This window comes from Mus caroli, unplaced genomic scaffold, assembly GCF_978045245.1.
Source record: "Mus caroli unplaced genomic scaffold, Mus_caroli_1 scaffold_13, whole genome shotgun sequence".
Classification (NCBI taxonomy): domain Eukaryota; kingdom Metazoa; phylum Chordata; class Mammalia; order Rodentia; family Muridae; genus Mus; species Mus caroli.
The window spans coordinates 108,328,026-108,350,626 of record NW_028227268.1 but is presented as its reverse complement, the minus strand read 5'-3'; positions in this window follow the sequence as shown (position 1 = coordinate 108,350,626).

Sequence of the window (22,601 nt, the reverse complement as noted above, 5' to 3'; positions counted from 1 at the left end):
TGAGTAATTTTGTTTCCCTTTATAAGAAGGACCAATGCACCCAACTTTTGGTCTTCCTTCTTCCTGAGCTTTATGTAGTCTGTGAATTGTATCTTGGGTATTCCAAGCTTTTGGGCTAATATCCACTTATCAGTGAGTGTGTACTGTGTGTGTTCCTTGTGACTGGGTTACCTCACTCAGGATATTTTCTAGTTCCATACATTTGCCTAATAATTTCATGAGGTCATTGTTTTTAATAGCTCAGTAGTACTCCATTGTATAAATGTACCACATTTTCTGTATCCATTCCTTTGTTGAAAGACATCTGGAAACACAGGAAGAGATGATAGGATAGGGGGTTTCCAGTGGGCGAAAAATTGGGGAAGGGTATAACATTTGAAATGTAAATAAAGAAAATATTAAATAAAAAATGCAACACCCATTCAAAAAAAGAAAAGAAGAAAAAGAGAGAGAGAGAGAGAGAGAGAGAGAGAGAGAGAGAGAGAGAGAGAGAGAGAAGTAAAAGAAAAGAAAACTCCTTAAACTTCCAGAAAAAAAAAAAAATAAAGAAGAGTTGCCTTGGTCATTGTGTCTGTTCATAGCACTAAAACCCTGACTAAGAAAGAAGTTGGTACCAGGGATTGAGGTATTGCTGTTAGGCCTGATCATACTTTTGTTTGGAAGAATGTTGATTTTTGAACTTTGGATTTGGAAAACAGTGCAATGTTGAAGTGGGGCTTAATGGGCTTTGTTGTTGTGAGTAATTTAAAACATGCAGAACTAGTCTAAGAGGTTTCAGTTGTGAAGGATTTCACTATGTGGCCTAAAAACTGTTTTTATGATATTTTAGTGAAAAATGTGGCTGCTTTTTGCCCTTTTCTGAAGAATCTACCTGAGGCTAAGGTAAAGGGATTTATATTAATTGTATTGACAAAAATCTCAAAAAGAATCCAACAGAGACTTTGTTCTCTGGCTTAGACTTATGAAGAACATTTTAATGACAAGGAACAAGCTAAAAAATAAAAATATAAAATATATGGTTCAAGTAATAAAAGGGCATGGGAAAAAGAGAGGCACTTTTAGGAGGTATGGCCTTTTTGATGATGAGTGTCACTCTGGGCCTGGATTTTAAGACCCACATCCTAGATAACTTGTAGCCAATCTTCTCCTAATGGCCTTTAGATGAAGATGTAGAACTCTCACCTCCTTCTGCACAATATCTGCCTGGATGCTACCATGCCATACCTTGATGATACTGGACTGAACCTTTGAACCTGTACCAGCTTGCAATTCCACTAGCAATGGAGGAGTGTTCTTCTTTCTCCATATCCTCTCCAACATCTGTTGTCAAGTGAGGTTTTGCTCTTAGACATTGTTATTGCTGTAAGGTGGAATCTCAGGGTCATTTTGACTTTCATTTCTCTGATTACTAAGGACTTTGAATATTTCTTTAGGTGCTTCTCAGCTATTCGAGATTCCTCAGTTGTGAATTCTTGGTTTAGTTCTATACCCCATATTTTTTGACTGTGTTGTTTGCTTTTTTGGTAGTTAGCTTCTTGAGTTCTTAGTACCCAAGGTAGGACCCCACGGTTCTACTTGGAAGATAGAAGAAATTTATCTCAAGTGGGGTGGTATCTGGAAGGAAAATTGGATGAGTGGGGGGAGTGGTGGGTAGAGGGGAACCTGATCTGATATTGGGTGAGGGAAAAGCACTGAAGCCCTGAGAGCTAGCAGAAAGAATGGAAATAGGCAGCCTCAGGAGATGGGGAGAGGGTAGGCTCCAGAATGCACCAGAGACCTGGGGGGTGAGAGACTCTCAGGACTCAAAGAGAGGAACCTTAGATGAAATGCCCAACAGTAAAGAGAGGGAACTTATAGAACCCACCTCCAGCAGAAAGACAGGACATCAAGTGAGGGGTAGGTTTGCCATCCTACAGTCACAACTCTGACCCATAATTGTTCCTCTCTGAAAGAATTACAGAGATGGAAATGAAGAGGAGCCTGAGGAAAAGAAGGTCCAGCAACAGGCCCAGTTCAATGGGAGGTCCCAAGGCCTGACACTATTACTGAGGCCATGAAGTGATCACAAAAAGGAACCTATCATAACTGCCTTCTAAAAGACCCAACAAGCAGCCGAAAGAATTAGAGGCAGATATTTTCACTAAACCAATTGACAAAAGCAGCTTACCCCTGTTGTTAAATTAGGGAAGGCTGAAAGAAGCTAAGGAGAAGGGAGATCCTGTAGGAGGACCAGCAGTCTTAATTAATCTGGACCCCTGAGATCTCTCCAACATTGGACCACCAAACAGGCAGAATACACTACCTGATATGAGGCCCCCAACACACATACATTAGAGGACTAACATGTCTGTGTTCATTCAGAGATGATACAACTAACTTTCAAGAAACTGGAGGCCCCAGGGAGTTTAGAGGTCAGGTGGGTTGCTAGGAGGTATGAAATGTGAAACAGTTGGAGGGTGTATCAGGGGGAGATAAAATATGGAATATAAAAAATAAATGAATTAATAAAAAAATAAATGCAAAAAAAAAAAAAAAAAAAAAAGAGTTGCCTTGGGCATGGTTTCTGTCCACGGCAGTAAAACCCTAAGAAAAGTACTTATATGTGTTTTGTATAATTTTAGGTATATATAAAATAATATGATTCTTGAGCCTTTCAACCAATGTTATTATCCCTATTATTCTTTATTGTTCTCTATTCTTCATAATCACCTGTATTCTGGTACTCAATTTTCATTTTGCATTTCATATCTTACCTATCCTATCCTCTAAGGACATCATCAGTGACACACCCATGGTTCTTGTATGCATTCTCAGTTTCTGTGGGTTCTCCATATGTAACACTCACATCTGAGGATTTGGAGCTAAGAAACACAGTTAAAGGAAGCCATTTGTCTTTCTGGGTCTGGTTTGTCTTAGTCAATATCGTCTTTTCTAAACTCATACTTTTGCATGCAATCTAACCTTTCTTTATATCTGAATAGTATTCAACTGTTTAAATAAACTGCATTTTCACTATCCATTCATTTGCTTACAGACATTTTTAGTGTAACCATTTTCTGGCTATTTAGAAAAGGGTAGCAATGGTGAGTATTTTTCTGTAGAATATGATTTTAAACACTTTGGTCATAGGCCATGTAGGTGTATATCTGGTTCATATGGTGTATTTCTTTTTTAGCTTTTTTGAGGATCCTCCTTACTAATTTCCAGAGTAGGTCCTTTAATTGCTTTTTCCAACAACAGGGAATGACGGTTTCTCTTTTGCTACAACCTCATTAGTATTTGTTGCCTGATATCTGTTGAGCTTAGCCATTCTGACTGGGTGAACTGAAACTTTCAAAGTCGTTTTAACTTGCATGTTCTGATAATTTTCAACATATTACTAGAAACAATAGCAGAGCAATAAGCAAAGATTAGGAAATTAAAGAGACCTGGATAAAAAAAAACCATGTAATTATTTTTAGTTATTTTCCCTATATCATAACTAAGCTTTCTTATGGGCCTTTAATTTCATTGTATTTTGAACTATTTTATTTGTTTAGGTTTTATAGTTTTTGTATTGATTTTTGAGAAAGTAAGAGGGAGAGGTAGAAAGGGAGATCATGAAATTGAAGACCTGGGAGTAGTGAGTACCTGGTGGAAAGAAAACCATGATCAAACATATTGTATAAAAAAAACAAAGTTCAATAAATTAGTTTATAAATAAGATACCATTTATTCAACAGACAGTAGAAAATTAGAGTTAGAGTGAAATCATACTTGCTTAAAACACATTTATTTAAATAATGTACAAAGCCTGGCAGTGGTGGCACACACCTTTAATCCCAGTACTTGTGAGGCAGAGGCAGGTGAATTTCTGAGTTCGAGGCCAGCCTAGTGTACAGAGTGAGTTCCAGGAAAGCCAGAGCTACACAGAGAAACCCTGTCTTGAAAAAGAAAAAAAAAAAAAAAAAAAAGAAATAAACAAAGAAACAATGTATAGTATCTTGTTGATAAATTCCAAAAAAAGGTACCTATTAGTAAATTTTTAGGACTAATAAGATTATAATTTTGTCATAACAGAAATTTATTACTTCTTCCTTCCTTCCTTCCTTCCTTCCTTCCTTCCTTCCTTCCTTCCTTCCTTCCTTCCTTCCTTTCTTCCTCCCTCCCTCCCTCCCTCCCTCCCTCCCTCCCTCTCTCTCTCTCTCTCTCTCTCTCTCTCTCTCTCTCTCTCTTTCTTTCTTTCTTTCTTTCTTTCTTTCTTTCTTCTCCTTCAAGAGGGTTGCCATTTCAATTAGCAGTTGTAATATACACAACAAAAGAAAAATTCTCTCAGGAGCCTCCTACAATATAGATGTTTATTTAGCATATCACTTTGATGTTTTCCTCAGTCAGAAAAAATTTCTGTATTTTCAAAAAAACACCAAACCTTGAATTTTGTAAATGTCCTTGAATACTGCATTTTCAAATATTATTTCTTATAGTTATCACAGGGCATGTTCTGAATTTAGAGGCAGCTGCTTTTTAGAGACTGTGCTAAGTGATAGTGTTTTATGGAGGGAGGCACCTAAACACCAGCCTGACTGTTGGAGCAGTGATCAGTTAGAACACCTGCTAATTAAAAAGAGTCACGATCTTTTCTGTGATATCAGGAGTCAAGGGAACCTGCAATTTCACATTCAGTCGATGTTTTGTGGTTTATCTATAAACAAGACTGAAAATGGGAATCAAAGTAGCTGAATGAAGCCATTCTAATATCCATGCATTGAAGAAGTACAGCCAATGGCTGGAGTGATGGCCTTGTGGTAAAGAGCACCTGTCCATGCAGAAGGCACTGCTTTAGCTTCCCAAATCTATTTGACAGTTTATTACTTTCTGTAACTCCAGCTCCAAGGGAATTGAGCCTTTTGTCTCCATGGGTAATTTCCTCATATGCACATATTCACACACATCAAACCCATGGCTATATAAATAAATTTTAAAGTAAGAGGAGGTGATCATTATGTATACTGTGCTTCATTTTAGAATTCTCACCAGAGCAGGCAAGAAATGAACTAAGTAACTAGGCAGGAATCTTTTAACAGTGTCACCATTAGGCAAGTGTGGCCTGACATAGAAAATAGAATGTCAGTTCTTTTAACATGAAAACATGTTTATGTAATGGAATCTTAGAAAGACTGACAAAAAAGTAAAGCCCTTCCTACTTGGAAATAATAAGAAGGGAGATGACCACCATTTCTGTTTAAAGCAATGCTTTGGTCACAAAAAATGGCATATCTAACTTAATTTTGAATAGTTAGGGATCCTTTAAACTGATGATATCTCCATGCACCTCTAGAGTAGCTTTGAGGGCTTGGTACCCAGATAAAACCAAAGTGACTAGATGTTCAGGACATGGATCTACAGACAAGAGGTTTCAAAGCTTTTTGATAGTGACTGAAGTGTATATTAATGCTACTTGTCACTGGGCAGTATCTCACACAGAATGACTTAGTCTTTATAAACTGAAACTAATTTACATATATCTATAATTTATTAAGGACTTTTGTTTACTCCTGATGCTTTCTACTTTTTTGTAGTTCTTTTAAAAATGTGACATAGGAGCATATATATTATATTAAAATCTTGAACTTATTTTAAAAAAAGATGCTTTGTATTCCCTGCTCAATAAATGTGCATTATTTGGCTGCTTATACCTAGAAGAAATGTTCTTTTAAATGATCATAGACCCACATCTAGATATGCAGGGTAGAGCCAGTAGAAAAGATAAATTCATTACATTTATTGATTGGAAAGTTATGATTTTTATGATAAATTGTATTTTATAGTTTATGAATGAAAGAACCAATTCTCTCTCCCTCTTCCTCTCCCTCTCCCTCCCCCTGCCCCTCTCCCTCTCCCTCCCCCTCCCCCTCCCTCTCCCTTCCCCTCCCCCTCCCCCTCCCCCTCCCCCTCTCTTTGTCTGTTCAGCTTGACTTTACTTCTCTGGTCATGAGTGTGAGACCTTTCCAGAGAAGTTAAACTGAGGAGGGAAGATTTATACTAAAAGTTGTTTGTAGCATACCATAGTCTGGGATCCCATACTAAATAAAAAAGTAAGCAAGATAATTGAGTGCTTGTGTTCCTCATCTGCTTTCTGCATGCTGATATAAAGTAACAAACCTCATATTCCATCCACTCGGCCTTTCGTTCCATCATGTATACTGTCAGTACAAAAAGGTCTTTATCAATGCCTTATGTCATGTATTTTGTCAAATTAGTGAGAAAAGTAATTATTACGGGTGCTCTGTAGAATGTTACCTGCAATCATTATAAGCCTTTATATATAAAATTTCATATCAAAGCTTACCACAAATATTCAAACAAATAATAATAGATTTTTTATTAGTACATATTTCCATGACAAAGTGAGAAGACAAACTATACATAGAATAAATATGATCTCAGGGGCATTTATTTTCATTCTATAATGTCACATTTGTCAAATACAAGCAAGTCATTTCTCATAAACCGAGGACAGCTATAATTTAGAACAACATGCTTACACTAGATCAACTAGCTATAGTTTTAAATCTCTGAATTACAGTGTGTATATTATAGAAAATTCATATATTAAAAAATGTAACACTTAACTGAGGTACTTGGGAATGTTACATTAAACTTAACAAATTAGTATATTACCTCAGAAAATTATGCTTAGAGAAGTGACTTTATACATTTCCTAAAGGCTTGTAGACTGAGCAAAATGGATTATACCTGTGATCTCAAACCTTAGGATAATAAGACAAGAGGAGTATTATCAGTGTAAGGATAATATTCGATATATAATTGTTATACAAGAATAAAATAAAATTAATATAACATAGACTAGCTTATATGCACGTGGTTGACAGTTCATCAAGGTGGTGAGACAGATATCAACCATCATGTCTCTGATTAATTTTTGCTTTTTATTAATATTGTATGTGATGTTAGTAAGAGACGTAAGTAAAATATTCAGTCCTTTATGAATCAATATTAGATGTGATGCTTCAGTCATGGGACTGGAGAGATGTGGCTTCAATATGAACATGAGTGTAAAGTTACCTGAAGAGTTGGTTGCTGTTAGGGGAAAATTACTCATACTCCTCTCAGACAAAAGCAGCTTAGAAGGGGCCATGACCTTGAGATTTGAGCAGCTCAAGTAATAGGAGAACAAAAGGTCCTGGCAATTTGACATTTGCTCCACTGCTTGTCTCCAGGTACATTTCTGAGTGTTTTCTGCTGCTGTTTATTCTTCTGATGTTTTGACCAAGCAGGTTAATCAAAGGTTGTTCTAAAATGAATATCTTCTTCAGGGAGCGAGACACCCAACTCCAGTGTGGTGGAAGAAGACAAGCAAGGCCATAGGTCATCCTGGAAAAGAGGCCAGAGCAACTTTTGTCTATTACCTTCTGAGAAAAAGAATTTAACTTTGCACTTGCAAAACCTTTAGTAAAACCAGAAAGTCTTATTTAACATTTATAAACCTGTTTTCCTTACATTTCTAAGCTTACTTCCCATCTTTTTAATATGTTTTCATAAGAATCTTACTGTGAATACTATAAGTTGTTTAACAAATTTCAAAATCAAAATTAAACTCTGTTTGTATGTGTGTGTGTGCGCGCGCGCGTGTGTGTGTGTTTTACCAAAATATAAAGGTCTGTTTTCCCAGTTGTGTAAATAGGAAAAACTAATACCACAATTGATACAGAAATACAAATATTTAATAATGATCAAAGAAACAAAACGAACATAGCACATTTTGAAACATGAAGACAGAATTACCCTGAAAACTAAACTACATAAAAACTCCCAAAATGAAGGAAGTTACAGATCAAATTCCTTTGTGAGCATAGATACAAAATTTTTGATTAAATACTTGCAAAAAAAAATCCAACAACATATCAAAGACACCATCAAAGTATGATCAGTCTTTTTCCCAGAGAGGTAAGAATGATTCAACAGGAAGAAATTGATAAATGTATTCCACCAAATAAACAAATTGAAAGACAAAATCACATAACTATGTCATTAGACGCAAAGTATACCTTAAAAATATTCTAATACTTTCTCATGATAAATATGCTAGGAAGATTACAGATATAAAACATATATATAAAAAATAAAGGTAGTTTACCTAAATTCTATAACCAATATCAACTTCAAGGGAGACAGACTCAAAGTAATTTGACTAACAACAGGAACAAGAAAAGTTTGGCCACTTTTTCCATACCTATTGAACATAGTACTTGAAGTTTAAGTAAGAGCAACAATAATACTGAAGAAAGAAAACAAGAGATATAAATTGGGAAGGAAGAAGTCAAAGTAGTTTTATTTGCCCATGGTATGACAGTGATATTAGGGGCCATAAATTTCATAAGGAAAATCCTAAACCTGATTTAAAAAAAACTTTCAGCAACTTAAAAAATATGAAATTAACTCAGAAAATTAGTAGGCATCCTATATACAAATGATAAATGAAGAGAAAAAAGTAATAACACTTTATGCAATAGCCACAAAAATACAAAATATCTTGGGTTAAGTCTTACCAATCAATTATACAAGTCTAATAAAAACTTGAAGAAGATATCATAAAATTGGATATAGTTCAACCTGAAGACCCAGTATACCATTCCTGAGTATATACCCAAAAGATGTACCTCAATATATCAAGGACATATGCTCCACTATGTTCAGAGTAGCCTATTGATAATAGCTAGAAGCTGGAAGCAGATAGAAGTTCTTCAACAGAAGAATGGAAATATCAAAATGTGCTCTTTATACAATGGGATAATATTCACCTATTTAAAAAAAACTAGGATATCATTAATTTTGCAGGAAAATGTACAGACATAGAAAATATCATCTTGAGTGAGGTAATCTAGATCCAATGCATGGTATATACTCATTGATATGGGGATATTAGGCAAAAAGTACAGAATACCCATGATACAACTCACAGACTCTAAGAAGCTTAACAAGAAGTAAGACCCAAGTGAGGATACTTCAGTCTCTCTTAGAAGGAAAAAAGGAAATGATCATAGGAGGCAGAGGGAGAGAGAAACCTGAGTGGGAGAGTGGAAGGGGTAGGGAAAATAGAGACAGTATCAGGGATGAAAGAGGGGACAGGAGACAAGCCCAGGTGACCAGGAGAATGAATCCAAACATGTAGCTGTCTGGGATTGGAGGTGAAGTGAACCTCTCAAAAGTCCCAGAGCCCTGTGAGGAGGGAGGCTACCAGGACTCAATGTGTATGACCTTTGCCGAAATGCACAATAGTGGGGATGTGGAACATGAAGAGTCCACCCAGTAGTTAGACAGGGCCCAGAGGAGAAGGATGGGAATAACAACACACCTTGAAAATTGTCAACCCGAATTTGCTCCTGTTTAAAGAAATACAGTGACAAAATTTGAGCAGAGACTGAAGGAATAGCCCATGAATTCAGGGCTGATTTTGGAATCCATCTCACAGGTGGGCATGAAATCCTGACATTATTACTGATACAATGTTGTGCTTGCAGACAGGAGCCTAGCAAGGCTGTAGCCTGAGAGGGTCTACCAGCAGCTGACTGAGACAGATGCAGATACAGCCAAGTGGGCATCTGAGGTCAGTGACCCTTCAGGAAGAGGTACAGGAAGAATTAAATGGGCTGAAGGGGATGGCAACCAAATAAGAAAACAGTGTTAACTAACCCAGACTCGTGAAAGCTCCCAAAGACTGATCCGCCAAAATGAAAGAGCCTATATGGTTGGGGTTTGAAGCTGCCCCACTTGTATGTAGCAGAATACTGTGTTGTCTGTCTTCAGTGGTAGAGGATGTGCCTAATATTTTAGGGACTTTATGTCCCAGGGAGTGTGAAATCACAGGGAGTCACCCTCTCAGAGGCAAAGAGGAGGGAAGATGGTAGAAAAACTCTGTGAGGTAGGTACAGGGAAAAGGGGACATTGACATGTAAATTAATAGAATAATTTATAGATAATTCAAAAAGACAAAATCAGTCAGTCACAAGAATACAAGGTATCAGCTAATTTCAATATAGAGGTGAGATCCTCCTAACGGGTCCTGGAGCAGTGGTGAGTGATGGAATGTGGTTTCCAAGGAAACTTGATATCCTAAACCTATGGTGCAAGACACAATACCAAACATTAAATCAACAGACTCTTGGTGTGTTTGTCAGACTGTCTGCCTATTTTTAAAATTTTGTTTACATTTGTGTTTTAGTATTCTAAAATTTGTCTACCCTTCATCTGCAAAGAACATAAACTTTTCAGTTTTGGAGATTCAACCCAGGGGACAGAACGCTGGGTATGCTCCACTCCTGAGAGAACCTTCAGGACTGGTTATCCAGGATTAGGAAATACAAAACAGCCTTACCAGCATGTTTGGCTTGAAGAAACTATTTTATGACACAAAAATTTACAGAAGCTTTTAAATTTGAGTTTACATGAAATTCTTTAATGAATGATTTCAATTTCATAACCTCTACTGAACTTTCTGTTTTAGATAATATTCAGGTTTTGATTACTTAACTCTAAACTACTGAAATTCAGAATCATAAAGAACATATATGGGGATATTAGCTATCATATTCCAACCATTGTGTAAAGAAAATTTGGTAATCTTAATGTATTCCAAAATCGTATCTGTCCTAATGAATTGAGAGATTATTGCATAAAAAGTATAAGAGATTATAACAAACCAACAAAAATTTTACTTTCACTCATATACCAGGATGCAGTCACAAAATAAACAACAACAACAACTGAACCTAATTTTTTCTAAATATACTTGATATTCTCTTTATTTTAAAATCTACCCATTTTCAAAAACTGGTCAAAATTCAGAAGACACCAGACTTGGTGGTTCCTATGCCTAGATTATGTGTCTACAACAACATCCTTACAGATAAAGCACACTGATTAAGTTGGAGGTGGGTAGAAAGTATTAAAGAGCTTTAAAGAGGACTAAGAAATTAGCTATGAGATGCTATATTCTACATATGACAGAAAATCATACATATAAAATCTTAACAACATAGACACTTAAAATATTCTTGCACAGTAAGTAATAACACTAGTAACTCATGTACAGTAAATCTCAGAAGGCTCCTCCCTATATGAAACATTATAGGCAAGCAATGATTGCTGAGAGAGGGAAAAAATGGTCTCTAGGGAAGAGAAACCAAGAGGTTATCCAATCTTAGGTGATCATTCAAAAACACATATGCATATTAGCAATAATAAATGGGCTCTTCAGAGTACATATATTTAAACAGTAGACCATGAATTTGAAAGGGATTCAAGCACGGGAAAATTTAAAGGGGGAGATAGTAGGGTGATAATTATATAAATATTTACTCACATATGGAATTCTAGATAAAGGGTTTAAAAGAATTCTAAATTTTCATTTTTTTCTATAATAAAGAAGTCATGAGTTCTGTCTTTTACCTAATACACCTTGTAGTCTTAGATTTTTTTAAAAACTTACTTTAGTTATGGTACTTTAACCCTTTAACCTCATTTCCAGCCCACCACACACTAACAGAAGGCGGAAAGAAAGGTTAATATGAAACAGAGGTTACAGACTTCTTATAAATAGTGGAGGTTTTTTGGGGGGTCGGGGTGGGAGCAAGTCCAACCATCATTTTAAGCAGTCCAGTCCACAAGAAAAACACAATCACAAATCAGCAGTGGCAGTGCAATCCATTTGGCTAACACCAAATATGAATCGATATCAGTAGTTTGATCCACAAGAAACCACATGTCTCTACCAATTTACACCAGTACACAAAAAGTGGCAAGAAGAAACTGTAATATCATCAGAAGTTCTTTCTCTCTACAAATTTATAAGCAAATATCAGCAAAGAAAGCAAGGTGAACCAATGCAAGGCATCATCAGTGAAGAACCGCTTCAGTAAGTGCTAATATGAGAGAAGCCCAAAGGTGACCAGCAAATATTTGCAATACAAACCAATTCAAGAGCATTGTCCATTTTTTCTTTGGTTATTCTTACACACTTTCCAAAATTCACAAGTCCTCTCAAGCATCTGCTCCAGCGAAACAGCTCATGCCCATTCACCAGGCAACTTCTGAAAATCGCCATGAGTCTGTTCTTAGCTAACCATTCTTCCACGGATTTGCCTCAGTAAATCATCCTCTCAAAAGACATTTTCCAGAAAAAAATTTATATGACAGAATGGAGTCTCCAACAAACCAGAAATTCCCACTTCAAGACCCCATGAGCTATTTGCCTACAAAGGATGTCTTCTCAAACTACAAATTCACCATGGACATAAGATAATGGGTATGCTGTGGAGACAACAGGCCAAGTAAGTTGTTTTACTTCCTTGTAGCAGAACCATGCAAATCTCTTTAACTGTTTTACTTTTCTATATTGAAACAAAGCAAACAAATGCACCAAATTGAGAAATGCTTTTGGATAAGGGCAACAATTTCTTATGGAGAATGAGCACTTGCTGGATGAATTTAGTCCTTTTATTCCTTCTTAGGCACCAGTTTACATGTTACAGAGTAGAGTCAATTTATAGGAAGAGATCTAGGTATCTCTTTAGATGAAATCTCAGACACTCTTCTAATGCTACCTATTCTATCTGGCACTTTTAGCTTGAAAAATGGGCATAAAAATAAGACCTTCTTAATGAGAACACAAACACAATCCTAGGAATCAGGGAAAGTAGTTTAGTTGCCCTTTGAGATTCCTGGTTCCTTAGTTTACGTCTAAATGTGCAAGTCGTTTAGGTGTGTGGTCATGCACTTTTCTGGAGAAACTATGCTCCACTTGCCAGAAAAGCTTTACACATGCTCCTTATTATAAGCAAATCAAAGCAAAAAAATACACTAATAACTTTATATCCATCATATAACTTTGAAGAGAAAAATTAGAGTGTAAGGTATAGAATCTAGTTTTTGTTTGTTTGTTTGTTTTTCAGAAACAGAATAGCAATTCAGAATTTTATCATTGACTAACCTTTGCTCCCTCAAGGGTCAGAGAACTGTTTGATATAAGAGTGGTGAATAGTCTCTGAATCCACATAGCAGGCAGTGGCTTTCACAGTAATTTACTATATTTGAAAATCTGAATAGGAACAAAATAGCATCAACCATTTAAGATAAAAGTATTGAAAGATGTTCTGCTCTAGTTAGAGAGCAGCATATATTTTAAAATTATTCTGCATTATTAAGTAAATTTTCAGCAAAGGAATAAAATTCATTTCAATAACTGTTCTCCCTCTTACACGACCACATTTATTCACATGGTACTTTTTCTGAACAGGAGACAGGTGTCAAAATATCATATTAAATTTCTGAGCTGATTTATATACAGAAAAATTTAGATTGAGTAAACAGTTTCTAAGGTCCTCAACTTAACCATCTGCTAAAAACAAAATAGAAATAGTTTTTCCATTCTTCGCTGCAGACAGGTAACCAAACCTCCTACAGTCTGTGTATAACTGTGAGTTGCAGTATAGTGTCTCTCTGGCTATGCTTTTAAATCATCATCCCTTTATCATCTGTATAAATGGGCAGCAAAGTACTGGTTTCCAGCACCATCACACCCATATATATTAACATTTTCCACCATTTTAAACATTTGTTCTTCTTCTCTTAAATTATTATTCTACTCACTTGATTATTAACTGACATTCATTCAACTGTCCATAAAATTGACCTGCACTTAACCCTCACTTTTCTCACTTCTTTTTTCCCTTCCCCCTATCTAGACAATCACAATTCCTATAACTTTCTGGGTTAACCACATTTCACACTCTATCTTGTCTTTGCCCAGAGGAAAAGTCAATATATTTACCAGGTGGAACTCTGATTCATTGTTAAGACTTTGTTGTTTATGAGTTTCCAAAGTTTCAGAGTGGAGATTTGGACTACAGTGCACCAAGATTAAAGGATTGCCATTAAACCTTGTCAATCCCCTTCTCAGGAATCAACATACAATCCATATTACTTTCCCTGATCCAACTCAGCTCCCAGTGGCAGAACACTTTATCTCTTGATTCCACCTATGTTTCTGCATAAGATGTACCTTTACATCTGAGGTGCTTCTATGAACTATGAGCAATGGGCAACCCCCATTTTTATAAGATTTTTCTCAGCCATTCCTGTGCACAGCTTTACAGGAACTCATTAAACTCTGATCCTTACATGGAATTGGCAAAGTGATTCTTTTGGAGTAATCCAATATGAAGTCAAATCATTTATCTCTTTCAAGGAGAAATCAGTATAGGCAGATGTGAACTAAAGTAATTGGACAAAGCTAAAGTGGGACGTATGTTCATGAAGAAGGTGCTTTACTCAGCCAAAGGAAAAATCATCTGGGTTACAGTATAATTAATTGCCTTGGTATATATATATACCAAGGCATATATATATACCATATATATATATACATACCAAGGCATATATACCATATATATATATATATATATATATATATATATGTTTTATTGAAGCATTTTTTACTTCTTGGAAGTTTTCTCTTCATTCCAGTTTTCAAAACTTGCCTAACTGACTATGCTGTGATCCACATGTTCAGTAGTATATTTATAATATTGTAACCCAGAAAATCCTTACTGGCTTATAAGAGGCAAGGAGAAAATAGAGTATATATAATTCACTTAAATAGTAGAATTAATGTGGCATTTATATTACAAAAGCCACATTATATTATACTATAAAATATAATATAAATAAATTTATATTTATTTTACAAAAGCAAATGCCATCAAAATGATACATTTTCTTATATTCTACAAGATAGAATATAAAAAGAAACATCTCATTTTCATTTGTTCTTCTTGCTTAGTAACAAACTCCCTAACAGTAAATTTGTGGTACACACAGCCTTAACATTAAGTAGCTCTTGGAAAGATGCCTCTATGAATGTAAAAGCAAAGTAAATGTTGTACTGAATCTTCTCCTCATGTAGAAAAATTACTGACTTTAGGTGTTCAAATATTTTATATATTTAATTAAATATGGACTCACTCCTCTTCTAGACAAACTTAACTTCAGTTTCATGTTCATAGAAAATAGAGTTAAGGATTGTTGCTCAGTTTCATCCAGACATCTAGATAGTTTTCTGTTATACTTTCTGGAGGATGATTTTATCCTGAGTAAGAACACAGTAGGTTCAGGAAATGGGAAGTTGTGGAGAAGCACTGTGACATGTTTGTTCATTTGAATTACAATAGGAGACAGGCAAGAAGACTGATCCTATCAACATCAAAATAATATGTTTTCTGTGTCTGTTATTAAAATATAGATAATTATATTCATTAAAAGCTCATAGGACATGTTTTGTGTTAATAAACTTCATTAGTTCTAGAAATTACTACATATGGCTTAGTCAGAGATATCTCAAACACAAAACTTAGGCACAAAAGACCAAAAGCAGTTCTATATCTTCAATCAGTTTTATGTTGTTTCCTTGTCATGTTTCTTTCAGAAGTTTGAGAAATGATTTTTTTTATATTTTCCAGGAAGTGGAAGGAATAATGTAACACACACACACACATATACACACACCATACATATATAAAAATATATATATGTATATATGTATGTATGTCTTACGTATGTACAATATGTATACCCACACACAACCACACATAAATATGTACATAAATGGTAATTGTTCATTCCAATTATTGTGCTATCGATTTACTTTGTCACCATGCATTTACCAAGCATGGATGAAACTCTTCAAAGAAATAAATGTTTCCAGAAGCAATCAGTGAACTGAGTTCATTTGTATTCTTCATTTTTTATTTAGAATGAGCATTAGGGGCTATCTGGGGAAATGTAATGAATTGAAATGGAAATATATGGAAAAAATAGTGTGGAAAATATGTCCCCTATCCTTCATTGTGTGCCCTGTGGATTAAAATTAAAAAAAAATTACCAGGAGCTGATGGGTTGTATTGATTCTGCATTACAAATTGATTTTATTATCCCTAGTACAAATTAGTCAAGTACCTATCATGCTGCAGAGAATACACTTGCAAAGGAAAAACAGACAAAATATATGGTACCAGTCTCTTAGCAGAAACAAAATGGTTTTCTCTGTCAAACTATAGACAAACAACTTATTTTGCTTGAGGCCACAGTGGGCAAAGCAATGTATCTGTCCTTTAATTAGGCAATAGAAATCCATAAGGCTGTGTTCACCCAGCTTTCAGCTGTTTATTTTGTATCAGTAAAATCCTTGGACTCTGAAGGAGAGCTCAACCATAATTAAAAGTGTTATTGAGCTAAATACAATTACCAGTGCTTACCTCATTATATAACAACATGGGCACCAGAAGCAGAGTTCAAACTATCAAACTAGCTTTCTTTTCTACATTCTTTTTTTTTTTTTTTTTACTTTTTTTGCTTGATCTGTCATTTTTCTCTCAAACTCTTTTTTTATTTATTTTTATTAGATATTTGCTTTACATACATTTCAAATGCTATCCTGAAATTTCCCTATAACCTCCCCCTGCCCTGCTCCCCTACCCACCCACTCTCGCATCTTGGCCCTGGCATTCCCCTGTACTGAGGCATATAAAGTTTGCAATACCAAGGGGCCACCCAGAATACAATTTGCAAAACACAAGAAAATCAAGAAGAGGGAAGACCAATGAGTGGATACTTCATTCCTCCTTAGAATAGGGAACAAAATACCCATGAAAGGATTTACAGAGACAAAGTATGGAACTAAGAGGAAAGGATGGTCTATCTAGAGACTACCCCACCTGGGGATCCATCCCATAATCAACCACCAAAACAAGACACTGTTGCGTATGCCAGAAAGATCTTTTCTACATTCTTATCAGACATAGTTACAAAAAGTCTGATGTAATTTAGCAATGGCATATATCAAAATCAAGGATGGAAAATTGATGACGTTTGAATCACAACACTGAATTTTTAGGGAGCTTCGCAGTGGTTACTAACCTTGGAGGCAATTGGAGATGAACTGCTCCCTTATGATCTTTGGACTGGATCTCCTATTTTCCTGCTAAAACTAGAATGGAAAACATAATTGTTTCTCCCATCGAGGCCTACTAGTCAAAGAAATGGAGCACTTCTGGGTCTAGGAAGTAGCCCAATTTTCTGCTTTGTCCCAAACATTACATAATAGTGTCTCATCCCTTAAGAGTTATTCAAAACTATACCATCAAAACAATGGTCAGGAATCCCTCGTCAAGAAAGGCAATTCACCTAAAGCCATACTAGAGTAGTTGAGGACTATTTTCTTATTTTGCCTTAACAAGCCCCTACCTTGTTGCAGCCACTTTACAGCTTCACTTTTTGAACACAGTTTTTCAGACAAGTGTAATTTATACTTTCTGTCTTATTATTCCAGATGTTGGCCAAAAGCCTAAGTATGCTCTTCTTGACATGCTGGGCTTTCTCATTTCTTCTCTGAAGCTGACACACCTTCCTCCCTGTTATTAATATTAATTTTTTTAAAAAAACTGGACTGAGGCATGAAATTTAATTTATGCTCCATAGTTCTGCCTGATTTCTTTGGACCTAGTGAAGAAATCTGTCTTAGTGGGATTCCCTAACTTTTCTCATGGTAAACCTATCTTTGGTTAAGACTGTCCTTACTGTTCTAGGAAACAGTATGTAGACCAGCCATGAGATGCTGGCTCCATTATTTACTGAATAGGTAACTTCCTTACTGAATTCCTACTGAATTCCAAGTAGTCGGCTTCAAGGTCTTTCTAGGACGTTGGAACACTGGTGAAGGCTTAACTATATTAGAATTCAATCTTAAAAGGCACTTATAATAAGATAATACTAAAAGAGTGCCATGAACTCCAGTGAAGTCTGCTTGACAGGCTGAGAAGCCTGGAAGCACTCACGAGGAAAAGAGTTTCACGGAAACTCAACTCCTAGAGCTTTGGCGTTCTCATTAACCCATATACTCATACCCTATTCCCGCGTTAGGCTGGTGTATGGATCCACATGCTCTCTTTTAGTATTATGTTAATATAAGTGCCTTTTAAGATTGAATTCTGACATAACCAGAGCCTTCACCAGTGTCCCAAGGTCCTAGAAGCCGATGAGCTTGGAATCTGGCAGGAATGCAGTAAGGAAGTTACCTATTCAGTAACTAATTAAGCATTATGATAGATGCAGCCAGTAGCTCAGAGCTGCTCTGCAAAGTATTTACTAAGGACAGTAGCAAATCGCACCCAAACAAGGGAATACCATAATAGAGCTAGGGAATCCTACTGAGACAGAGATCTTCTCTACAGCTAGGTATAGCAAGCTTCATATTAGAAGCAAGTTGGTAAATTCTTCTGAAGACCCAGGAAATAGGGGGGTTGTGGTATTGCAGTATTCATGAAAATGTCTGCTAGTGCAGAAACCCTGGTGGTGGGTTTAACAATAGACTAGCTTTACACCTGGCTCCCTTCTTTGTGGCAGTGGCCTGGTCACTGCCTTCTTTTGATGTATACATTCCTTTTGTATTGCATCACTGTAACTTGGTGGATTTTATTTTGCCTGGTTTCCTGTTATTCTTGGGTAAAAAATTTTGATGCTCGACCTGACAAAATACATTCAGAATCTACACAATCTTGCGTGATGGTCTGTCTGTCACTCACCGACTCCTTGCCCATCTGCATCCAGAGACCCTTTCTATGCAGACAAAGAGACCCAGAGGGTCTGCAGCAAAAGAGAGCATGTGGATGCATACACAGGGCTAACTCTGGGATAGGGTAAGAATGTATGTGTTATGAGAACACCAAAGTTCCAGGAGGTGAGTTTACGTGAAACTCTTTGCCTCGTGAGTGCTCTCAGGCCTCTCGGCCTGCCAAGAAAACTTCACTGGAGTGAGCATAGCATTCTCTTTTTTTCTTATATTTCTGCAGAAGTTCCAGAATGTCCCACCTCATCGCAGCTACAGATCTTAGGAATGCTCTAAAGATGAGTGGAAACACAACGATTTACTAATAAAATAATGCCAATAATAATAATAGTAAGTAGGATAATATATTGAACCCAATCCAGGGGATTCAATGCACTTAGGTTATCTTTTAAATCTCTGGCTAGTTCATCAATGTTCCAAGTGTCCAAGTGACTATTGCTAATAGTCTGAAATTTCTTCCTTTCTAGCCTTAATATATGTTATGTCCTGCCCTATTGTTAAGACTATTACTTCTAAGACATTAACCTTTGCCTCCAATTCTTACATGGCTCTGTGGTGTATTATTAATAAACCATGGCCTATTGGCCTTTGTCTAGATTGATATGATTTTGAGATTTGGGTATCTGTCTTAGACTGTCTGGCCCTCATAGCAAACCTTAATCCCCAATCAGACCAAACGCCACAATATGTATTATAATGCTTCTTGAATGAAGAGTAGTGACTGCCACCCGCACTGTTGGAGGCGGAGATGCACGCCTGCTGCAGTCAGGCTGAAGGGCATTGACTGACCTGCTTGAAAAACAAAGTTGAGACAATGAAAGGCACAGTACAAAAGCTTTTTGGGGGAAGTCCAGGTACTCCATTCAATTGCAAATTAGCAAAGATCAGGCTTAGACTTAGAGCTCCAGGTGTGGGGAAGGTGACCTTGAGAATCACAGAAAGGCTGCAATCTTTCTGGGAGAGGAGGCTGTGTTCTAATTTAACTTTGTTAAGTAATTAAGAATATTTTGCTCTCGTCCCTGGGATACTCTAATACTGGAATTATTACTAGACCAGTCCAAGATTGAATTAGAATAACCGGTCACATGAGGGAAAGAGAAGAATCACTAATCTTGCTAAGTCAGATTACACAGTCTCTGATGTTCTTTTTACCTTAAGGTTAAAAGCTTGAAGCAAGGCAGCTTCACTTGTCCAAACTGAAAAAATGGCAAGCAAGGATGGGTCAAAAACATGTATCCAAATCAACTTTCTAGTCACTAAATCAAGGTACTGAGTGAACTTACCTGTCAGCCTGTCACACGAATTAGCCCATCATGCTTCTGCAGCATGCTGTGAAGAAAACCTATGATATTCCCTTTCCTAATAGGGTAGCTGTTCAGGATCAAACCATATGCCAATAAGTAGATCCTTTTAAGATACTATAAGGCATTTATTAAATTCTTTGACATCAAAATTTCAAAATTCTAAAATAAAAAGTATGATTTAAATAATGTGCACAGGGATGCACTAAATAACAGGCATGGGGATATAATTTCCCCCTTCTTTGTCTTTTAAGAAGCTAAAGTTTTAAAGTTCCATAATACCTTGTGCTTGAGAATTAATAATTTGTTGACAAAACATCTCAAATACTTGACTGTTATAGTCAGTATTAATGTAACATGGGCAGTGACTAATTGCACTTTCAAGTGTTTTTCTTGAAGAGCGGTTGTAAATAGAAAGCTTGAAAAGTTATTGATAGTCACACGTGTATAATTTATTCAGAAATAAGAGCATTCATTTGCAGCAATTTATTAAGTATAAGTCTTCAAGAATTAACACTATTATGTGGAAACAGATAGGTCTGAGGACACCAAGAACAACTCTTTCACAATTTGATATGTACCTTCTCTAAAAGTACCAAAATACTATCTTCAGCCATTACTGTTTTGATTAAATAAAGAACGAGATTATTCTTATGTAAGCCTGTAATCTGCCTGAGATATAAATCTAGCAGTTTTACTTATGAGTTGTATATGCATAAGCAATTGCAAATTTGAGAATTAATAGCATCTGAGGGACGAAAAATCTTAAGCAATTGTGAGCTCTGAGATATAATATTGACTATTAATATACAAATTAATGTTTGATTGTTCAGCATTTTAAAACACCATCTACAGTACACAACTTAATTATCTGTTCTGAAGCAGGGGTAAGCTCAAAAGAATAAGCATGTAATCCAATTCACATCTACTTATTTATCATAGAGGGGTTGTTTTTAAACATAGTAACTGGGATGCATGCATGCATGAATTTATAGAAGATACTAAAGCATCCATAATATCAATTTTTAACTTATCCTTGGGGTATTGATTGTCAATTTTATTTAAAGTGATGGTATGCAGTAGATCAAATATTAATATTCTGTAATAACCAAATTAATTGCTGTTTGGAACAAGGAACAGACACTTAGTCAGGTTTTTAAGACACAATTCTTATTATAGTTATCCCAAACTATATGAATTATCTTATAATTCTTTGTTAGCACCACCGAGGCTTAATAGGATGCTGAAACTGTGCTTTGAGGTGAACGCCACCTCAGCCTTGCCCTTGAGAGGCATTAGCTAATAAAATACTTTCCACTTAGGAAACAATATACACTGAAAGATTCAAACTCTTAGCTTCTTGATTACAGCTCAATAGAAGCAAAACTCTTTACAATTATCAGAATGTAAAGGAAAAAACAAACCTTTAAATCTATAATAACTTTATATAAAGTGGGCTAGCCAGATTGTAATGTCTTTATAAATTCTACAACCCGATTGACGATTGACTTTTTATAAATTCTGAATTTAAGCATTATTTCAAAATCTGGATAGATCTGCAACAATGTTCTATTAGTTAAAGGGAATTTACCCTGAAGGCAGGGAGGGGGGAGGTTCTCAGAACTTCCCTAGTTACAGTTTGCAAAACAAAGGAGATTTCACACCAACTTCCCCGAGGATGCTCTGAACTTGCATTAACTCGAATGTAAGAAAAATTTTTCTAACTCAAGCATTGTGGCCCTCCTGTAATGAGGACAGATTTTAGAACTTTTAAGTTTCTTTGCAATATTAGACTATAACTACAACCTTGGGAAATCAAAACCCAATTTCAAAACAATTTATCACTTTAGAATCAACATTAAAACTTCACTACCACATTGCGAGATTTGACTGCCAACTTATACCTATGAATGTATGACAGTGCAAGCTTTAATGTTTCATTAAAGAGATCTTGCTTTAAATCTTATCTTAATCTTACTTTCTAAGATAAGAATCACATTAAATATTATCTCAGCTAGAAGTGCCTTAGGAGGCCCAGTTTTTTGGTCCCCTTATTCCACGTGCTTGAAAAGACTCCTGAGTTGCCAATTTAAAACCAACTTTCTAGTAACCAGTGTTACACCTTTTTGATCAGACCCAATAACTTATAAGCTAATACTTTATGAAGACACGCAGAGCATATTACACTGCTAAGACCAGTAAAAACCAAATGAAGCGGGTACACAAGTCTTATAAATTTAGACCAATCAAAGAATTTTAATTTTTCTAGCTATAATTATAAAATAAAAAGCACTTTGTCATTAGCTAAACGCAATAATCATGATTGTAGAGAATTTTCTTAGGAAAAAAAAAATCTATCAGCTATTTTGCCCCAAAAACCAGGAGGCTATATCCCTTTTTAAAAAAAAAAACAAAAAAAAACAGTTTTTCCAGCAGGGGCCCTCCTGCTGTGCCTGATCCTGGCTAAAGCGTGTGGTCTCTCTAGGCTTTGCTTATACCAGCCACCTTTGTTTTCTAACATGAACACAGAACATTCACTCATTCAGACGACTAGACACGAACACACATGAATTAAACACGTGGACAGACTGGTGCACCAGACATTAGACAAGACCTTAGAC